Source organism: Aquarana catesbeiana, linkage group LG09 (assembly GCF_042186555.1).
Source record: "Aquarana catesbeiana isolate 2022-GZ linkage group LG09, ASM4218655v1, whole genome shotgun sequence".
NCBI classification, from domain to species: Eukaryota; Metazoa; Chordata; class Amphibia; order Anura; family Ranidae; genus Aquarana; species Aquarana catesbeiana.
Genome location: NC_133332.1, coordinates 152,108,934 through 152,131,753, shown reverse-complemented (window position 1 = coordinate 152,131,753; position 22,820 = coordinate 152,108,934).

The following is a 22,820-nucleotide window of genomic DNA, read 5'->3' as shown; positions in this document are numbered from 1 at the left end:
CTTTAGTGTTGTCACATGACAAGATAGAATAAAATATTTAGAAAAAACGTGAGGGGTGTACTAACTTTTGTGAGATACTGTAGATAGGTGGAAAGAATGTTTAACCAAACCCTTTACCTATATTTTGCTTGGAGTTTAGGAACAATTCTCCTCCATTACATATGCCATTCTGCACACTGAAAATAGACAGAAAACTAACACTTTGTCAGGGATGTCTAAGGCAAAGGGTGCAGAAGTCAGGAGCATGTAACACACTACGCTGTAATGGAAATTTGTAAGTTCTGTATATAATTGTATTGTATTTTGTATGTATTGCACATTGCCCTCACTGTGCACACAGCACTAATAATGTTTTCAGTAAATGTTTACATTCTTTCGAGTCCTGATTAGAATAAGCCTGCCTATGTAACGCCCCTTGTTACCATAAACGTACAATTGTAATATTAATGTGATACCTACGTAATCATGTGCATAAAAACCTTCAATCGCGTCATAATAAAGCAGAACAGTAATTTGGAAAGATGCTGAGCGTATCTTTTGTGTCTGTTCCCTACTGCAGTAGTTATTAATTAATTTGGAACCACTAATCAATATGAGGATAGGAGTTGCCTATCATCAATTTAACCCAGTCAACGTGTAGGGGCAGGAGTACCAAATGCACAGATGGCAGGGGTAAGGAGTATGTAAGGCACAAAGTACATAACAAAAATAGTGTGTAATGCAAAGAGTGTAGGGGGCAGGAGTATGTAACACACTGGTGTGTAGAGGTCAGGGTTGTGTAATGCACAGTGTGAAGGGAGTGCATATTGCACAGAGTGCAGAGGTCAGGAGTATGTTATCCTCAGGGTTCATGAGTCAGGCATGTGTAGCACAAGAGTGCAGGGGTTGGGGGTATATAATGCACAGAGTTCAGGTATCAGAAGTACCTCACACACATAACATACCTTCCCCCCTCGCCCCTGCACAAGCCCAAATCCTGCATCCTATCCCAAATACCCTCTCCCAATACAAATCTTATTCTGCCCAGCACATATTCCCCCCATCCCAAGTACAGATTCCCCCCCAGGTCTAATGGCCCTCAGTAAAAAGCCTAAGAAGCTTTAAGCAGTTTGACGGGGACTGCTGAACTGGCAGATGGTTGAAATTCTGGAACATTGCAGAAGATTTGGGGCATTTGTCCTGGGTACCCAGCTCTGGCAATGCCCATGAGATACAGTAATGAATTGTTACCTCTCTAATCAGTATTTTTTGGTGTCTGTGTCTCATGGGATGATTTTCTGACACAGAGATGCAACAGGAGGTGGGAAAAAATTCCTACAAATTGAGGGTAATAGCCCTCTTAGGCAGTTGTCACTGGAACAGATTTCACCTTTGTAAGATTTCTTCTCACCTTTTGTTCTTGTAACAACCCATTTAAAAAAAAAATTCTCATTACTTTCTGTACCAGAGGCAGTGGTCATCAGAACAACTAAAAAGGTTGAATCTCACAAAAAAAGGCTTTTCATAGACCTAATCCAAAATTGTAATTCATTAGCACTTATTGAATCATAAGAATGATTACGTTCCCTCTTATTAGATTGTCATGGCTTTAACCCCACCAGTGCCTATAGCTATTATTTTTCATACAAAGCGATTAATAAATGTTTTATCCCAGTGCTGTGGGTTTTCAGAAGTGGTAGCACTCATATGTAGCTAGTGTTGAAAAATCGGAGGTCACATGGTAGCACTTAAATTATTTTGAGCTAATTTTAGCCCAGTTTCTTTTTTTATTGTGTGATCATTTTCTAAACCCTAATTAGGCTGTATGCTTTGAAAAGAAAATATTTTGAACTTTCCATGAGTATTTATTTTCCACTATTATTACAAATTTTTTTAAAGAAAAAATGTCATGGTGTTCACATTTGAAATTCATGTTGTGTAATTTTTGAAGGCTAATATTTAATATACACATTTATAACCTATAGAGTGGGGACAGTGCTATTCAAGGATAGCTAAACGCAAGAAACAAAATCTAATAAGTTGCAGCTTACAGTCCTTAAATGTGGTAGCTGCATTGGTTTTCTTTTTTTTTTTCAAACTAAGCACATGATGCAAGTGTAGAACATACTTGTTGATCATGCCTGAAATGTAGTGTCCTTGTCATTTCCTGTGAGTTGAACCAAAGAATATTTTACTTCCCTGCTATGTTCTATAAACTACCAATTGCCTTGCCCTTGGCTAATGGAGATGAAGAGATAGGGACATGTTTGTACTTTATATCAGGAGACCAGTCTAGGGTGTAAACCATGGCTCCTTCCTTAGATACAGTGGAAGAGTGACGTAGCCACCCAGGAACAGAAAGTGTATTATTTCCATGATCATCAGGTGAAAATAAAGCAAAAGAAGCTTAAAAAAAGAAAACAAATACAACCACCACACCAAGGACTACTAGGCTATAATAAATTACATTTTCAGGTTTGGGTTTAGATACAATTTATAGTGGTTATAAAGTCAGGATAATAAATAACTGCCATCCCTGTTTTATCAAGATGTGTGATCATTTTTTAAAAATCCTAATCCTAAATACCCTCTCTCGTAGCACCTCTGTGCTGTCACGTTTCCTCCTCCGCTCTCCTTCCTCGATCTAAGGAATGCAGAGAGAGGGGCTAAGATACTAATCCGTCAGCCGGCCAGCAGAGGAAGGTCACGTGACTGCACATCTGTGTTGTAAGAGAAGGTATTTAGGATTAGAATTTAAAAAAAGTTGACACACAGTACTTTAAATCCTGAAATAACAGAGGGAACGGTAGTTATTTATAAATGGTATTTTCAAGCCACAGGGAAGAGCAGCAGGAGGGGAAAGGCGGGGAGGAGATTGGCTCTCACACAAAGGCTTCAGAATTGACAGGCAGGGAGGGAGGGGGAGAGGGAGAGACTCAGAGCAGAGAGCGGGATGATGGAGGTATGTAAACTGACCACAGTATCATGGATCAACAGCACACACAAGTAAAGGGGGGTGGGGTACAGGAACAGGCAGGATAAACCAAGTAATTTACAGCAAAGAAAGGGACAAATTACACGGCACAAACACTATGCTATAGATCATGCCTTAAAGTAACTGAAGCATTTCTTTTCCTTTTAGGGTTACAACTGTTTTACCATCATCTGTAAACAAATACTGTATGAAAATTGGTTTCAGCATAGGCAGCCAGGAAAGTATGTAGGTTTCCAGAGTGTATGTTTAGGTGCATTGAGGTATTTCAAAGAATTAATTAGGCCAAGTATAGTTTAAAAGAAGATAGATTTAGCAAGTATACTTATACAAACAATCAATAGGACAACAACAATTACTCTGAAAGATATGGTTAAACATCTGTAATATTCTGACTAACAGTAATTAACACAACTGAACAGCATTTTCTGCAGAAACATGGGTACCTCAAAGAAAGAACAACAGTTCCCAGCAGACACCAGATTAACCTGTAAGATGTTAGTCTCTTACCAGTCCCAGGGCACCCTCTTTTGGGTCATCAGGGTTTTTTCTTCTCTGAGTTCTTACCTGATTGTGGTCAGCTATGGAAGGAATCCATTCATTCAGCTGCAGCTCAGTCTCTTTCCCACATACCTGCTTTCTTCCAGAACTGTCCTCTCACATTGAACAGATTATGATGGCAGCAGTCTCTGATCAGCCCTCTCCTCCTGGGCAGCAAGGCATCAGATAGCTCCAGCAAACTCTGGCCACACACACCACTGTTGCCCCTTCACTGCAACCTTGTGATACTCTCTCTCAGCTGCTCAGTACAGGAAAATGGTTCCAACAGTACCTGATCCCCACAGTGGCTTCCTCCCTGTATTCTGCAGGCTGGTGGCACAACTCCCTTTCTCCAGCAGCCCAGTTCACTCTCCCCTTGCTCTGTTGCATCAGATGTTCACTGTTCTCCAGACCCAGTCAAGATGGTTGCCCCCTGCACTGGAGACACTCTATAGACAACATTACAAAGTGGTCTCCTTAAAGATGGTTGCTGCACTTCTGTATTAATGGGTATTCATTTTATCCCTGTCCACACTGCAGAAGGATAATACAGCAGCAACAAAGGAAGAGGTTCCACAGGAGTTATCAGCAACAGTCCAGGTTACACACAGATAAAGTAATTTGAAAAATTGTATGCATTTGTACGTGTGTAAACGCATATAAACACAATTGTTTTAGCCACAGATTTTACACAAGATCTTCTGCTAGCTCTTTCAGCAAGAATCTGCATTCCATTCATAACATACAAATATTCCAATGCAAATGATGCCTTACGTGATTATTTAGTGTGAACTCCTCATGTTTTTATTGAGATATGTGAAGATGGGTATGGCCATGGACCTATATAACATACTGTATATAGAGTGCCTTGAGAAAGTATTCATACCCCTTGAAATGTTCCACATTTTGTCTTGTTACAACCAAAAATGTAAATATATTTTATTGGGATTTTATGTGCTAGACCAACACAAAGTGGCACATAATTGTGAAGTGGAAGGAAAATGATAAATGGTTTTCAACATTTTTTACAAATAAATATGTGAAAAGTGTTGTGTGCATTTGTATTCAGCCCTCCTGAGTCAATACTTTGTAGAACCACCTTTCACTGCAATTACAGCTGCAAGTCTTTTTGGATATGTCTCTACCAGCTTTGCACATCTAGAGAGTGACATTTTTGCCCATTCTCCTTTGCAAAATAGCTCAAGCTCTGTCAGATTGGATGGAGAGCATCTGTGAACAGCAATTTTCAAGTCTTGCAACAGATTCTCAATTGGATTTAGGTCTGAATTTTGACTGGGCCACTCTAACACATAAATATGCTTTGATCTAAACCATTCCATTGTAGTTCTGGTTGTATTTTTAGGGTCGTTATCCTGCTAGAAGGTGAACCTCTACTCCAGTCTCAAGTCTTTTGCAGACTCTAACAGGTTTTCTTCTAAGATTGCCCTGTATTTGGCTCCATCCATCTTCCCATCAACTCTGACCAGCTTCCCTGTCCCTGTTGAAGAAAAGCATCCCCACAACAAGATGCTGCCACCACCATGTTTCATGATGGGAATGATGTGTTCAGGGCGATGTGCAGTGTTTATTTTCCACATGATTGCTGTGTCCCCACATGGCTTCTCGCAAACTGCAACTGACTGACTTCTTATGGCTTTCTTTCAACAATGGCTTTCTTCTTGCCACTCTTCTATAAAGGCTAGATTTGTGGAGTTCAGGATTAACAGGGCTAACAGTTGTCTTGTGGACATGTTCTCCCACCTGAGCTGTGGATCTCTACCGTGGTCGTCTTGGATGCTTCTCTTATTAATACTCTCCTTGCCTGGCCTGTCAGTTTAGGTGGGCGGCCTTGTCTTGGTAGGTTTGCAGCTGTGCCCAGGGCCGGTGCTAGCAAAAGGCAGGTTAGGCAGCTGCCTAGGGCACCAGGGTAGGAGGGGGGGGCGGAAAAATCCAGATTCCCAGAAACTCGCTGGGGATTCGGATTTTTAAAAGACCTGTCTGTCCCTCCAGCTAGCAAACGAAATCTTCCACCCTGCGCCCCATAGCAGAGAGGGCGCAGCATGGAACCTAAGTTTGCCTGTGGGGATCGGGATGCAGAGCTGGGGAAGAAATCCCAATGGCCGGTGAGCAGACGAGGGGCGGGGCTTGGCATGCACGGCTCTCCTGGAGGGGTGTTCCCTGTACTGTGGCCGGACACTGGGCTTCCTGCTTCTTTCTGCTCTCCTCTGTCTCTATCCTGTCCTCAGGCAAGGGGGGGAGGCGTTCTCTCCCCTGCACTGTATAGGCTATATTGTACATTACACAGCTCTGAGCACTGCACCTAATACGTTTTGCTGTATGTTACACAGCTCCAACCTCTGCACTGTATACACTGTGTTGTAACTTACACAGCCCTGACCTCTGCATTGTGTGTGGGGGGGTTATTGTACTTGGGGTTATGTTTCTGGGGGTTATCATTGCTGGCCCTGACACTTGCTGTGGTTTATCATTGCTGGCCCTGACAAATGCCGTGGTTTATCATTGCTGGCCCTGACAAATGCCGTGGTTTATCATTGCTGGCCCTGACACTTGCCGTGGGTTATCATTGCTGGTCCTGACACTTGCCATGGGTTATCATTGCTGACCTTGACACTTGCCAAGAGTTATCATTGCTGGCCCTGACACATGCTGGAGGTTATTATGGTTGGCCCTGACACGTGCAGGGTTTACACTCTACACAGTGTTCTATCTCATGCAGTCCTGGCATCTTCACTATGGGCTATGCTATAGGTTACAAAGTCCTGACCCCTGCACTGTAAGCTTTGATGTACTTTACACAGTCCTGACCTCTGGACTGTATCAGCTATGTTGTATCTTACACAGCCCTATTCACTGCATTCTGTGAACCATGTTGTACATTACACAGCTCTGATCTCTGCACTGTATAAACTATGTTGTACATTACACAGTTCTAACTTTTGCACTGTATGTGCTATGTTGTAAGTTACACAGTCTGAACCTCTACACTGTGTGTGTGTTGCGTGTGGGGGTTATTTTACTTGGGGTGTTTGCTTGCCCTGTCACTTGCTGGTGGTTATTGCTGGGGGTTATCATTGCTGGCCCTGCCACTTGCTGTGTGCTATCATTGTTGTCCCTGACAAATGCAAGAGATTCTCATGGTTGGCCTTGACACACATTGGGGTTATCATTGTTTGCCTTGACACATGATAAGGGTTACTTTTTTGCCTAAACCAGGAAAAAGTGTCTCTCTAAAAGCCTTAAACTGTGAAGCAAAATCCACTTTATTGTTCATGCTACCCACAAGCCCACAGAAGACAGCATGCTTCACATGGCATTTCCTTCTTAATCTCTTCAAGGCAGGTGGCCCATGTTCTACACTCCATTTTTCCTTTAATCCCTTCAATGTGTCACTTCAAATACTTTTAACATATTGACAACTATTGTTTATTTTTATGCGCACTGACACCAATTATAGAACTGATTTTTATATTTGCTGACCAGCAATGTAAGGGACGCAGTTACATAAATCGGACCACTTCACTCAGTATGTTTAAAAGTGCTTCAAAAGGGATAGAGTCTGTTTGTATTTTTTACACTGTATATGGTTTCTAAATAACATTGCATCTTTCATTTTCTGTCCACGGATTTCTCAATATGTTATGCCATTGAGATTCAGGGTACAGGAAATTATACCATGAGATTCAGGGTACAGGAAATTATCTCCCCCACTCAGACTGGTTTTACACTTATGCAGTGCCAGACAATGCATGTGATTCACACCACATTGCTGTGCACATCACATGCAATGTCTGTCTGTCTACAGTTTGTATGGCTGAAATTGCATCGCATTTGCACCAAAATGGTGCAGGACCCTTTCACAGCAGTTCACAGATGTCAGTGTGAACTACCTGTGAGTCAGATGCGATGCAGGAACCCGCACAGGAATCACACTGGTTCCCATATCGCACCAGTGTGAACCGAGACTTATACTCCAAGCATTAGCACAGCACAGACCCAAAAATATTGTTTGGAGCTGTCCCCAAGAATAATAAAAAAAAATCACAGTTTCTAACTTTTGAGGCTTAGAGCTTGCCCCTTAGCTTGTGGTCGTAAGTACTGGTCCACAAGCACCATTAGAGGTAAAGAAAAAGTGTATCCGTTCCAGAATGGTTAGGGTTGGTTTGAGCATGACAGGAGGTGGTGGGGAAGGGGGCTTACAGGCAAGGCTGCTTTTAGAAATCATGAGGCCTCAGACAGCTTACATGACAGTAGACAGAAAAGTCATGGACATGAGATGCTATGCTTCGCAGCTATGGCAAAAATTATATTCTCATGGAACAAAACCCATTTAAGTGATAAGTGAATGGTACTGCTCTACAAGCACCCTGCAAAGCACATGGTTGCTGTGCGCCAGTGTGGGGATAAAGCAGGCGATATGCCTCCTCACTGCCTGTCACATTTTTTACATTTTTTTAACTGCCCTGTTGGGGGTCCTTTGGTGAAATAGCAGGGGTCTAAATAGACCCCTGATGTCTCACATTTTAAACAGAGAAAGGGGCTGATGATATCAGTCCCTTTCTCTGCAGCTAAGCTTTACTGGGAGATGAGTCAGTGGGAGGGGAGAGGAGAGGAGGGAAGCACAAAGGGGCACATGTGGGGGCCCGGACAGCAGGGGGGTGGGTGCGCAGATACTAGAACCTATCCTCTGCAGTGCAGTCAGAGGGAGAAAGAAGAGTTCAAAAAAATTCTGGACAACTCTGAAAATATTTGCCTTTATTCAATAAGGTGTCATACAAAATACAGGTCACAGCAACAAGGAGTTCTTAGTCATAGCTAACAATCACAAAAATCAAAGTGAAATAAATAATAAAAGTTACAAACCATGTGACCACATAATCAGCAGATATCAATTAATCAATGAATATACCAATTAGGCATCATGGGTCACCTGTGGTCTCAACAAGTGCAGTGAGAAAAAACAAAAAAAAACAAAAAACAAAACAAAATCAGTGAATAAATGATTGAAATAAAAGTACAAATAAAGGATATCATGTGCAAAAGCAAAAGTGAGTGAATAAATTGTGTAAAAAAAATGTGTAAAACATCTGTGTGCAGATATATAAATATAAAAATATAAAAAAGTGAAAAAATATATATGTGTGTTGAGATATGCATGTGTGTAGCAATAAAATGAAGTAAAGTAAAACCATCGTGAAAACAGTGGTGAGTGTGTGTATGTGTATATCTAAGTAGTCCAGCAAATTAATGCTTTAAAATAAATAATGGAAAATTATTAAATGTGTATGTAAAATAAAGTGAGAAAATAAAGTGAAGAAAGTACAATAAAAAGTGAAAGATGGAATCTGTACTGCAATAAATATTACAAATGTCAGACAGATCCATATCCGTGATGCGTTAATTAATGTATAGTTAGTATATAAAAAAAGAATATATGCAATCAACAAGAGGGGGGGGGGACCGTTATTTATTTATATTTATTTATTAAATGATACTCATGAAAATATGAAGATACTGGTGTCCCTCTATGTAGATTATGTACATTATGGATCTCTGTGCAGATCGTGTTGATTTTAGGTGTATTTGTATATGTTTATATGCTTATAGGTGTCCATAGTTGGAATTTGAATACATAACATGGAAGTGTCAAAATGTATTGTCTTTGCGTCCATATCCATGGATGCATTAATATTCCTTACTCACGACGTGCATTATCGGTTGATGTTTCAACAAGTGCGGTGTTTTGCTTGCTCATCAATACACTTTAATTTGTTCATTCATCGCATTTATGAACATTCACAATATACATCATCATAGTTACACTCTATATAGACTATTTTTGGCATCTAGTGTTTGCATCTCATCATTGGATATAGAAAGTGACATTCATGTTTAGCTATTTAGTGAACACGATTTAGTCTCCTTCTTTTTCCCTTCCTCCCTTTTTTCCCTTTCTCTCTTTCCTCTTTCCCCTTCCCTTCCCCCTCTTCCCCATTCCCTCTCCTGCCTTCTCCCCCCTTCCTTTTTACCCTTCCCTCTTCCCCTCTCCCCTCCCTCTTTTTAACTATACATTAATTAAATCATCACAGATATGGATCTGTCCAACATTTGTAATATTTATCGCAATACAGATTCCACCTTTCACTTTTTATTGTACTTTCTTCACTTTATTTTCTCACTTTACTTTACATACACATTTAATAATTTTCCATTATTTATTTCAAAGCATTAATTTGTTGGTCTACTTAGATATACACACACACACACTCACCACTGTTTTCACGATGTTTTTACTTCATTTTATTGCTACACACATGCATATCTCAACACACATATATATTTTTTCACTTTTTTATATGTTTATATTTATATATCTGCACGCAGATTTTTTACACAATTTTTTTTACACAATTTTTTCACACACTTTTGCTTTTGCACATGATATCCTTTATTTGTACTTTTATTTCAATCATTTATTCACTGATTTTGTTTTTTTTTTTTTTCTCACTACACTTGTTGAGACCACAGGTGACCCATGATGCCTAATTGGTATATTCATTGATTAATTGATATCTGCTGATTATGTGGTCACGTGGTTTGTAACTTTTATTATTTATTTCACTTTGATTTTTGTGATTGTTAGCTATGACTAAGCACTCCTTGTAGTGCGAAATGCGTAAGCTTGGTTCAACTTTGCTGTGACCTGTATTTTGGATGACACCTTATTGAATAAAGGCAAATATTTTCGGAGTGCTGCTGTCCAGAATTTCTTTGATGTCTAACTGCCATAGAATTGCCAGCACCTGGACTTCTTGACTGAAGGAGATGCCTTTTACCTTGATATGTCCCACCTGGAGTGGTGATACTCTCTCTTGAGAAGGAAGAGTTGAAGACATCAGCACTGCAGGGGGATCCACAAGACTCACAAGTTTCTGAACTGATGGGGCTCAGGCCCAGTGCAGGAGGGCTGGCTGTACTGCCTTATCAGCAGCCTGCTTGCAGTTACAGTGGTGAGACCAGGTAAGGTAAATGTAGCACTGTATGTTACAGTTATTTTTGAATTTATAATAAAAACAGCGATCTCAGGTGCATCCATCTGCAAATACATATAGGAGATGCATGCCCAGTCAAGATGCCTCTGTGTTGTGTAGTTCTATTCTAATATTATTTGTGTAGAGAAACTAGGACATACATATACATATAACAATGTATTTTGAGAGAAATCAGGTCTGGAACTAATCAGTTCCTTTGTATGGAAACATAAAACATAGGAAATTCAGGCTCACACAAGACAGCTGAAGATCATTGGGAGCATTGGAAGGAGCACATCATTCAAGGTCTCCAGATGTACAAAGAAGATGCGTCATCTTAGGATTAGTGTTATGAGATCATTAAGGGATGCTCTTAAGTACTTTCTCTCCACAAGGAAAAAGTCGGGCACAGCCATAGGCAAAGGGCAAAAGCATTCTACTTCACTGTGCCCTTAGTTGTCAGGTATCTTGAAATGTAAACATAGTCTACAAAGTTGGGTTTAATTCCGGGCAAAATAAATATCTCTAAAAACACTGTCCGCACTATAATATGGTGTTTATAACACATTCAAAATTTATGTTTGATAGCAGGGGTAGTGCAAAAGTTATAATAGGCAGAAGCCATCCTTGGGTCCCAGGTGAGCGTGCATTGCGTTGGTGAAAGGTAGTTGTGACCAAAAATGGGATGCCAAGGAAATAATCTCATTGCTACCAACTTGGACTTTAGACAACTTGATATCAAGGTCTTGTGATATACTGTGCTCACTACCAGGGCTCTGATAGGTGTGTATTAATCTCCTCAATGATTGCATTGTGTATAAAAATGTATGTATATGTATGTATGTAACCTTGTGGAATGTGATTTTGCCTTTACGTATACAAGGCAGAAAAGTTCATTAAAAGGCTGGAACTAAATAGCATTTAAACATACAGCTCTTCTCAAAAACAGAAGTAACATGTTACTACCAATTCCTTTACTATGAAAATAAACAGTACAATGAACTTTGCCTAGGTGTAGCCATTTTGAATATTCATCTGTAGTACAGCAAGAGCAACAGCTCAGACCCTGGGCAACTTTCTGCAAAATATGTCTGATATTTAAACAGAAGGCATCAAGATGCTAATCTTCCACTGACGTGTACATTATTATAGACTGACGTCAGTAGAACCAACTTGTGCATAATAATTTGGGCAGCAAATATATAACTTTGTCATCTTAGTGGGATAGACATGCTAATTATATCATCCATGGGCATACTTCGATGTTTCAAACTTATGCTACCTACCAGTAGGGATGAGCCGAACACCCACCGGTTCGGTTTGTGGCAGAACATGCGAACAGACCAAAAATTCATGCGAACACGCGAACCCCGTTAAAGTCTATAGGACTCGAACATGAAAAATAAAAAGTGCTAATTTTAAAGGCTAATATGCAAGTTATTGTCATAAAAAGTGTTTGGGGACCTGGGTCCTGCCTCAGGGGACATGAATCAATACAAAAAAAAGTTTTAAAAACGGCCGTTTTTTTGGGAGCAGTGATTTTGATAATGCTTAAAGTGAAACAATAAAAGTGAAATATTCCATTAAATTATTTCGTACCTGGGGGGTGTCTATAGTATGCCTGTAAAGTGGCGCATTTTTCCCGTGTTAAGAACAGTCCCTGCAAAAAATGACATTTCTAAAGGAAAAAAAGTAATTTAAAACTACTCGCGGCTATAATGAATTGTCTATGGGAGGAATCAAAAGTGCTAATTTTAAAGGCTTATATGCATGGTATTGTCATAAAAAGTGTTTGGGGACCTGGGTCCTGCCTCAGGGGGACATGAATCAATGCAAAAAAAAGTTTTAAAAACGGCCATTTTTTTGGGAGCAGTGATTTTAATAATGCCTAAAGTGAAACGATAAAAGTGAAATATTCCTTTAAATATCTGCCTGGGGGCGTGTCCAAGATGTCGGCATGAGCAGACATGCTTCCCGGAGCTCTGCTAGAGCCTTATCCTGCTATATTCTCCTGCCTGGACTGATCGACCCTGAGCTGGGTGTCCTGACCCTCTATGCCGTCCCGATCCTCCGCTGGACCAAAGGGCAGTAAGAAGCTCCGTTTTCCCCCGACTGTGCCTGTGCCTGATGGCCCTATATTGCACGGAGCGGGAGGTCCATGCGGCCATTCCAATATGGCCACTCAGACGGTGCCTGAGGAGACTACCTCTCCATCTCTCCCTGGCATACCTGAGGTGATGGCGGCGATATTGGCATGCCAGACAGCCCTAACTGGGAAAATGGAGGCTGTTCAGACCGAAGTCAGATTGATCAGATAATATTTGGATAAGATCCGTACTCGGATGGGGGTTGTTCAACAGCGGGTCGGCCACGTGGAGGATACTGCGGAGGAGCATTCGGTGGCGATTCAGACCTTGCAAAATAAATTTAAGGTCCTTGAAAATCACGCCAAAGATGTCGAAAACCGCAGCAGGCGAAACAATCTGCGGATAGTGGGCCTCGCGGAGGGAGCAGAGGGACAGAACCCGTCTATCTTTGTGGAGGACCTCCTGTGCTCCTTGCTTCCTGGGGCACAGCTGTCCCTGTACTTCACCATGGAGAGGGCGTACAGAGTCCTGCAGCAGTGGGGACCGGCTGGTTCCCCCCTCGCACACTGATCCTGCACCTGTTAAACTTCATGGACCGGGGTGAGCTTCTGCGGGCTGCACGAGAGGTGAGGTAGATCTCCTACTAAAATTCTAAGCTGCTCCTGTTCCCTGATTATACTGTAGAGACCCAGAAACAGCGAAGATCCTTCGATGGGTCAAGGCGGCCATGAGAGCGAAAGGGATTAAATACAGCATCCTTTTCCCGGCGAAGCTGAGAGTGGTCGATGGTGAGACGGTTCGGTTCTTCACTAATCCCAGGGATGCTACCTCATGGTTGGAGTCGCTGCCTTCCCTGAAATGAGTGGATCGTGATCTTTAAATGACTGTTTTATGGCGGCACCTGCCTGTTCCGTATGCTTGCATCTTGGGGACAGAGATTATGCTGTTTTAATGCTCTATGTTCCATGTTGGCCCTGGAGTGTGGGTGCTGCCTCCCTGACGCATGAGAGGCCCTGAGATACCAAGTTATACATGCTTACCTGCTACGGCGGCTCTGGCTACACTGCAGTGGTAGGTGACTGTTCTCATGTGTGTTTTTGAAGACATACCTCATTTTGACTATTATCCTGAACAGTTCCAGGTTACTATGCAACTAACTTTTCTAAGCTTTATGCCCCTGGCTAGCCCAGGTAATTTGAACTCATGTGCTAATATATGATTGTTTAACAACCAGTTCTCTAGCATCTCCTGTTGGGAAGTTATGTACCCTTTGTTAGCTAGGATTGTGGTCCCCCCTCTGTGCATTTGATGTGGAAGGGTGGCTGACTCTCCCTTGTTGACTGAGGTGCATCTCCCTGAGTAGGTTATTCTGAAGGTCTGGGGTTTGGGGATTTATGCAGGTTTCCAGTTTGGGGGATCTGCGGGGTGGGGGGGGGGGGGGTGGTCAGCTGTTGCTGGCCTTTGTTGGTTTTGGTTTGGTTTTATTGGTCACAATTTTTTTCTTATGTTACTCTCCAATGTTTTCAGGTATGGTAAAAGAATATGCATCACAGGAATGTCATCCCTCTATGTTACCACTTGCAGTGACAGTTGGCCTTTCGCTGGGTAGTTTTTTTGCCCCCAGTGATGGGGTACCACTGTGTTGATTCCTGGGACACCTGCCTTTCTCAGATCCCTTATGGCTAGTTTTTCAGTAATCTCCTGGAACGTCCAGGGACTAAATTCAGCGGTTAAATGTTCCCTGGTTTTCAATTATTTCAAAAAGTACGCTCCCCAAATTTGTGTCTTGCAAGAGACTCACCTTGTGGGTTCTCAGGTCCTTGGTCTCAGGAGAGCCTGGGTGAGTTCACATTATAATGCTACATATTCTAGCTATTCCCGGGGAGTGAGCATATTAGTTTACAGATCCCTCCCCTTTCAGCTCAAAAATATTAGGACTGACCCGGGCGGAAGATACATTATTATTCATGTCACAATAGCCAATGTTGAATATGTGCTCGTGGGACTATATCTCCCATCTTCGGCAGATATTTCCCTCTTGTTTGATATTATGTGAATTGTCATACAGTATGGAACGCAAAACGTCATGTTGTTAAAGGGATTTTAATTTGGCTCTGTGTCCGGCCCTGGACAGGCTCCATCAGTCGACCTGAAGATTACCTGATCTCATGCAGTGGGCTGATACTTTTGAGTTAACTGACGCCTGGCGTCATTATAATCCCTCTAAAGGAAGTACACTTGTCACTCAACCACTTTTCGGATCCTCTCCCGCATTGACCTGGGATTTGTTACACGGGCGGTGCTGCAGCGGGTATCGAAGGTGCACATCCTCCCTAGAGGCATCTCCAATCATGCCCCTCTTATGATTACTGTGTTATTGGGACCCCCTGCTTGGCAGAAGCTGTGGAGACTGTCCGGGCACTGGATAGCAGACCCTAAGGTTCAGGAAGATATGCCGCATTATGTCATTATTGAAAATGCTGACAGAACCATTGGTAGTTTGGGACGCCTTTAAGGGATGGCTGAGGGGGGAATATATTTCCTGCATTACTAACAGCCGGAAGCAGTCTGTGTGGTTGCTGGGGGAGCTGGAGGGTGAGTTCGGTGACAAGGAGGCTAGATATGTAGCTACTCCTATTCCCCTCAACTACGAGGCTTGGCAATATGCGCTTAGGGCGGTTGAACTTCATAGGATAGCTATGACCAAGAAATCAATGCTCAGTACGGCCCAACAAGTTTTTGAGTATGGAGATAAAAATGGCAATTTGTTATCATGGTTGTCTCAAGGGCAATTCACTATTACTCATATTGGGAGCATCCGGGATGAGGGAGAGGTCCCCCTTACGAGCCCTGATGAAATTCTTGCTAGATTTATGCACTATTATAGCTCCCTCTATTCCACTAGGGTGGATTATGAAATATCAGATCTCCAGGCCTATTTGGATGGGGTGGATTTTCCTACCCTGTCTCAGGATGCCAGTGAGAACCTAGAAGTGGATATTACCCTGGAGGAGGTCCAGATCGCTTTGGCCCAAATGCAACCTGGTAAAACCCCCCCATTTGGCCCAGATGGCGAATTCTACTCCATGTACCAAGAACTTCTTGCTCCTAGGCTCGCCATGCTGTTCGCTCAGTTCACCAAGATAGGGTCATTGCCAGAATCCATGTCTGAAGCTGTAATTGTGTTGGTGCCCAAGCTGGGTAAGGACCCTGAGGACTGTGCGTCATATTGACCGATTTCTTTAATTAATGTTGACGCAAAGCTGCTGGCCAAGATACTGGCCAACCGCCTGGCACAGGTCCTGGATGAGCTCATCCATGTGGATCAGATGGGGTTCATGCCCGGCAAGGGCACCGATATCAATTTAAGAAGGCTTCATCTCAACCTGTCCATTCCCCATGATAATGCTGGAACCAGAGTCATTGCCTCTTTGGATGCCGAAAAGGCATTTGACTCGGTTGAGTGGGGCTACCTTTGGGAGGTACTGGGTAGATTTGGTTTTGGCCCTCAATTTCTGCATTGGCTGCAATTACTCTACCAAAAGCCTTCAACTTGTATATGGACCAATGGTAGGATTTCTGAGTGGTTTCCGCTGCAGCGTGGCACGCGCCAAGGATGCCCCTGCTCCCCTTCCCTTTTTGCTCTGGTGCTGGAACCCCTGGCCATCCTACTTCGGGTGCCTCGGAGGGTGGAGGGGCTGCGGATCGGCCCCTTGGAGGAGAAAGTGTCATTATACACCGACGATGCCCTGTTGTATCTACATGATGCGGACTCCTCCCTGCGGGCTGCTCTGGAGCTCTTTGACGAGTTTGGCCGCTTCTCCGGGGATCGAATAAATTGGACGAAGTCTGTACTTTTTGCCCTAGACCCCATGTCACGGGCCGCTGCAGCCACCACCCAGCTGCAGTGGGTTACTGGTTTTAAATATCTGGGAGTCCAGGTGAGGCGCGACCCCTCTGAATTTTATGAGCTCAATCTGCGTCCCATGTTACTTCAGCCGACAGTTAGGTGTGCCTCCTGGGGGACTCTTCCACTTAATCTGTTAGGGCGTATTAACCTAATTAAAATGGTGTTTCTCCCCAAGTTTAATTATCTATTTAGAAATTCCCCAGTGTGGATTCCAAGCGCATTCTTTAAAGAACTAGATGTGAGATGCGGGGGATTGGCATTGCCCAATTTTCGGGTATACTACTGGGAGACCTTTTTGGTTTTGGTCCGTTGGTGGTTCGTTCGCTCCAGAGCCAATACTGCGGTGTGCCTTGAGGCGGCTCTTTTGGGTTCCCTCGGTGACCTGGGAAATCTAGTGTATAGGGGCTCTGGGGCTTACACAGATCTCCCTCCTCTGACTAGAATGATGCTCAGAGTGTGGGTGGTTGCTAGGAAAAGGTTTCATAAACCAAGCGTATGGTCGCCTTTTTTTCAACCTCCATGGGGTAATCCTAACCTCCCACACTTCCATACAATCCTGGACCCACAGGTCTGGGCAAAGTATGGGGTGAAGGCCCTTTGAGACATTATGCCGACAGGGACGTTAATGACATACAAAGACCTCTCAGCCAAATTTAATCTGCCCAGATGGATGTATTTTCATTATCACCAATTGCGTCATGCAGCAAGAACACAGTTTCCAGCCTATCATCCATTCCATGGACCTCATAAAGGAGCTTTTGGCTCAGGAATTGCTTTCCAAGCCTCTCTCCTCCCTCTATATGTCACTGCTCAGTTTGGACTCTCCCAGGCTGGAGAGGCTGTGGGAGGCGTGGAAGACTGATATCCCCACACTAGAAAGGGAGGAGCTTGGGGCTGGTTATCTCTTCTAGAGATAAAGTGATACAAACTAAGTTTCTTCATAGGGTGTACTATGCCCCACAGCAGCTGCACAGACTGTAACCCCTGAGGGACTCCCTCTGTAACATGTGTCGGCAAGATGTAGGGACGTATTATCATATGTTCTGGAGCTTTCCTGGAGTGGCTCGATTCTGGGCTGCAGTATTTGCAGCCATTAATGAACGCCTCGGGATGTCATTAGTTCAGTCCCTAGAGCTAGCACTGCTTGGAATACAGGAAGACGATCAGAGGCCACGATATACCAAACTCCTGATTGCTTTTCTACTTTACTATGCAAAAAAAACTATTCTACTTAAATGGAACTCTGCATCCCCCCCACCCCCCCACGATGACTCTTTGGGAGGATATCATTAACAATGCTTTACCGCTATATAAAATGACCCATCTGAACAGAAAGTGTCCCAAAAAGTTTGATGGTATCAGGTTATCTTGGACGGCATAAAGGTATTGAGTGCTACAGTTGAATACTATGGATAGACCTTTCCGTTCTTTCCCCCATGCTGCCCCCCCACCCCCTTTCTACTTCCCTTCCCTTGTCCAGTGCATTTTGCTGGAAGGTCATTTTGACTCAATTATACTCCATGATTAGGTCTATGTAACTTCTTTACTATATTATGTACTTTACAGTACCATCTGCTTTTCTGTCTTGTACCATGCTTATTTTTCTTTTATCAATAAAATGAGATTTTGACCGTGAAAAAAAAAATATCGTGCTTGGGGAGTGTCTATAGTATTCTTGTAAAGTGGAGCATTTTTACCGTGTTTAGAACAGTCCCTTCACAAAATGACATTTCTAAAGGAATAAAAGTCATTTAAAACTGCTTGCGGCTGTAATGTAATGTCCCCCCCCCCCAGCCCATTACCAGGCCCTTTGGGTCTGGTATGGATATTAAGGTGAACCCCGCACCCAAATAAAAAAAAAAAGGCGTGGGGCCCCCAGGCCCTATATACTCTGAACAGCAACAGTATACAGGCGGTCCCCGGGTTACAAACAAGATAGGGTCTGTAGGTTTGTTCTTAAGTTGAATCTGTTTGTAATTTGGAACAGGTACATTTTGAAAGTGTAGTTCCAGCCAAAAAATCTATTAGCTTTTTGGATAACATAGGGAAGGGTTATCATCACCTCTGTAACATTTGTTTTGCTGTCTGTGCCCCTGTTCAGAAGATTTCACCTCACTTTCTGTCCCAATGACAATTGGATTTTGAAAATTTTGGGTTATTAGGGAAACAAGGATTGGTGATAAATAGGGATGAGCTTCGAGTTCAAGTCGAACTCATGTTCGACTTGAACATCGGCTGTTCGCCAGTTCGCCGAACAGTGAACAATTTGGGGTGTTCGCGGCAAATTCGAATGCCGCGGAACACCCTTTAAAAGTCTATGGGAGAAATCAAAAGTGCTAATTTTAAAGGCTTATATGCATGGTATTGTCATAAAAAGTGTAATTTCGTACCTGGGGGGTGTCTATAGTATGCCTGTAAAGGGGCGCATGTTTCCCGTGTTTAGAACAGTCTGACAGCAAAATGACATTTCAAAGGAAAAAAAGTCATTTAAAACTACTCACGGCTATTAATGAATTGCCGGTCCGACAATACACATTGATAAAAACGGCATGGGAATTCCCCACAGGGGAACCCTGAACCAAAAAAAAAAATAAAAATGACGTGGGGGCCCCCCTAAATTCCATACCAGGCCCTTCAGGTCTGGTATGGATATTAAGGGGAACCCCGGCCAAAATTTAAAAAAAAAATGGCGTGGGGTCCCCCTCAAAATCTATAGCAGACCCTTCAAGTCTGGTATGGATTTTAAGGGGAACCCGCACCAAAATAAAAAAAAACGGCATGGGGTCCCCCCAAAAATCCATACCAGACCTGGCAGGCCGCAGGAAAAGAGGGGGGATGAGAGAGCGCCCCCACTCCTGAACCAGGCCACATGCCCTCAACATTGGGAGGGTGCTTTGGGGTAGCCCCCCAAAACACCTTGTCCCCATGTTGATGGGGACAAGGGCCTCATCCCCACAACCCTTGCCCGGTGGTTGTGGGGGTCTGCGGGCAGGGGGCTTATCGGAATCTGGAAGCCCCCTTTAACAAGGAGACCCCCAGATCCCGGCCCTCCCCCCTGTGTGAAATGGTAAATACCATTTCACAAAAAAACTGTCAAACATGTTAAAAATGACAAGAGACAGTTTTTGACAATTCCTTTATTTAAATGCTTCTTCTTTTTTCTATCTTCTATCTTTTTTCTTCTATCTTCTTTCTTCTATCTTCTATCTTCCTTCAGTTTCTTCCTCCATCTTCTTCTTCTTCTGGTTCTTCTGGTTCTTCCTCCGGTGTTCTCGTCCGGCATCTTCCTCCGCGGAGTCGGCGTCTTCTTCCCTTCTTCTCCTCGGGCCGCTCCACATCCATGATGGCATGGAGGGAGGCTCCCGCTGTGTGACGCTTCTCTCTTCATCTTCTTCTCTTCATCTTCTTCTCTTCATCTGCTTCTCTTCATCTTCTTCTCTTCATCATCTTTACTTCATCTTATTTTCGGGCCGCTCCGCATCCCTGATGGCATGGAGGGAGGCTCCCGCTGTGTGACCCTTCTCCTCTTCTGACGGTTCTTAAATAACCTGGGGCCACCCGGTGACCCCGCCCCCCTCGGACGCACAGGGGCTTGACGGGGACTTCCCTGTGGCATTCCCCGTGACATCAGAGGGGGCAGGATCACCCGTTACGTAACCCCGCCCCTTCTGACGTCACAGGGAATGCCATAGGGAAGTCCCCGTGCATCAGAGGGGGCGGGGTCACTGGGTGGCCCCGCCCCCATTATTTAAGAACCGTCAGAAGAGGAGAAGCATCACACAGCGGGAGCCTCCCTCCATGCCATCATGGATGCGGAGCGGCCCGAAAAGATAATGTAATGTACTGCAGATGGGCAGCCAATGTAGGCAAAGCAACATACCTGTACGTCGCTGCCTACTTCCAGGTTTAGGGTGCATGCATGCGTGCCCCCTCCCCCTCCTTGCCACATGCTGTGATTGCAACACAGAGCTTTGTACAGAGGGAAGGATCTTTCAGTTTCTTATGACTGCAAGGCATTCCTGTAAAAGCAGCACCCTAAACAATTTTTAAACATTGCTAGGCACATATTTAACCCCTTCATTGCCTTAGATGTTAACTCTTTCCCAGCCAGTGTCACTGGTACAGTGACAGTGTACAGTATTATCAACGATCACTGTATTATTGTCACTGGTGATGTCAGTGGCAGTTAGTCAGTTTCCCCCAGCATCAATTAGTGTCATATTGCCCACTGGACTATCGGAGTCCCATTATTAAGTTGTTGATCGCCGCCATTAGTAGTATAAAAAAACAAATCCAGTATATTGTATATTTCATAGTTTGTAGGCTCTATAACTTTCACGCAAAACCAATCAATATACACTTATTGTGATTTTTTTATCAAAAACATGTAGCAGAATATGTTTCGACCAAAATTTATGAAGAGATTTCTTTTTTTTTTTTTTCTATTTAATATGTTTTATAGCAGAAAGTAAAAAATAGCGTTTTTTTTCCCAAATTTTCAGTCTATTTTCATAGAAAACACAGTTGTGATCAAATAGCATCAAAAGAAAGCTCCATTTGTGTGAAAAAGATGATATCAATTTTGTTTGGGTACAGCGCTGCATAACTGCACCACTACCGGTTAAAGTAGTGCAGTGCTAAATAGCTAGAAATGGCCTGGTCATGAAGATGGTTAAATCTTCTGCTGGTTAATTCACAAAATAAATAAATAAATAAATAAATAAATAAATAAATAAATACACAAACACACACGCAAATAGAAAACATATATATATAGTTATTTATTTATTGAATATCTATGTTCTGTTGCTTTAAACCTTTTTTTTTTTGTTTGGTTATCACTCAAGAGCCAACCGCCCACTCTAAAAAAACGGTACCGAGGTGATGCCTGAAGCTGTAGGCATCAGCCCAGTATAACCCCTTCAAGCGATGAACACAAATTTGCGTACGGTCAGCGTGAATGGGTTAATCATGACTGCACCTTTAAAGGCTACCTTCATTAAGCCTTCTCCATTGACTTCATTGCATATTGCACATTTTTGTTGAAATTTCATGAAAATGAAAACTCTCAATTTTGTTTATACCTATTGCACTTTCTATGATTCTTTAACTGACAAAACTCAGAAAATTTACTGACAGAGCATATTTAAAAAAAAACTCAGATCAAAGAAACATATAGAATAAAAATCAATATTAAATCTAAAACAAATTTTAGATTTAAAATGAGACTCTGGTTATGCTGAAAAAGAATACTCTACATTTAAACAATTTAAATGGCAATGATTTTAGTATATTTTAATGTTAAATTTTGCATTTCTCTATTCAGAATTCTCTATGCAGAATTAAAATAAGTTAAAAGAAAAATGTGGTTTGCCTTACCTTTTCTTTCTTTAAACTTACTGTGAAAAGGGGATCTTACCTTTACCAACATCACTTAAGCGCTGTCAGTGATGTTAGAAGAAAGGATGGTCATATGTATATTTTGAAGGGTTTTAAAAACTACTTTAGAAAATGGAAAGTTTTATACTTGGGAATGCCTTTAACTTTACTCCCATCTCTACGCAGATGTCTGGAAAACCACTTAAGCAAATCACAGCAGTAAATTAAATTTTAGAGTGTGCACATTGTATATAGAATGCCCGCAATTTGTCATATTACAAATAAATGAGGTGACCGTTATTTTTTTGGCTTTTATGTGCATAGCACAGCAGAGCCTTCATATTACAGAAGGTATTCACATGTCTCATTCAGGGCCAGTACACACCAAGAATTGCACAGGAGCACGCTGTGCATTCCTGTGCAATTCACATGCGGTTCTGTGTGGTGCAATTAATATTGAAAGGGCTGAAATTGCACAGCACCAAAAGTAATGCATGTACTAATTTTGGAAACTTGCTGGAACCGGATTCCACATCCAAAATTACAATTCATAAATTATTATACTCACATAGCAAACACCATATAACCGTCCCTTTAAATAAACATGCCCCAGGCACACTGTGAATAAAAGCCTCAGCTGACGTTTATAAATTAATGGCAATATGCAGGACATTCTCCCCATCTCAGCCAGGAAATCATCATACTGTATGTTGCTCAACTGCACTCTCCAGGTAAACCCATGTTCACCCCATCTCCAACAGGGTGCTACCTTCTGGCATTCAATTCCAATCTTCATGTATAGTCACCCCCTTGGTTATCCACAGACCAGGAAGGTGGGTCTGAGTAGGTGATCGAGCGGTGGAGGAGTTAAAGGGAGTTGTTCT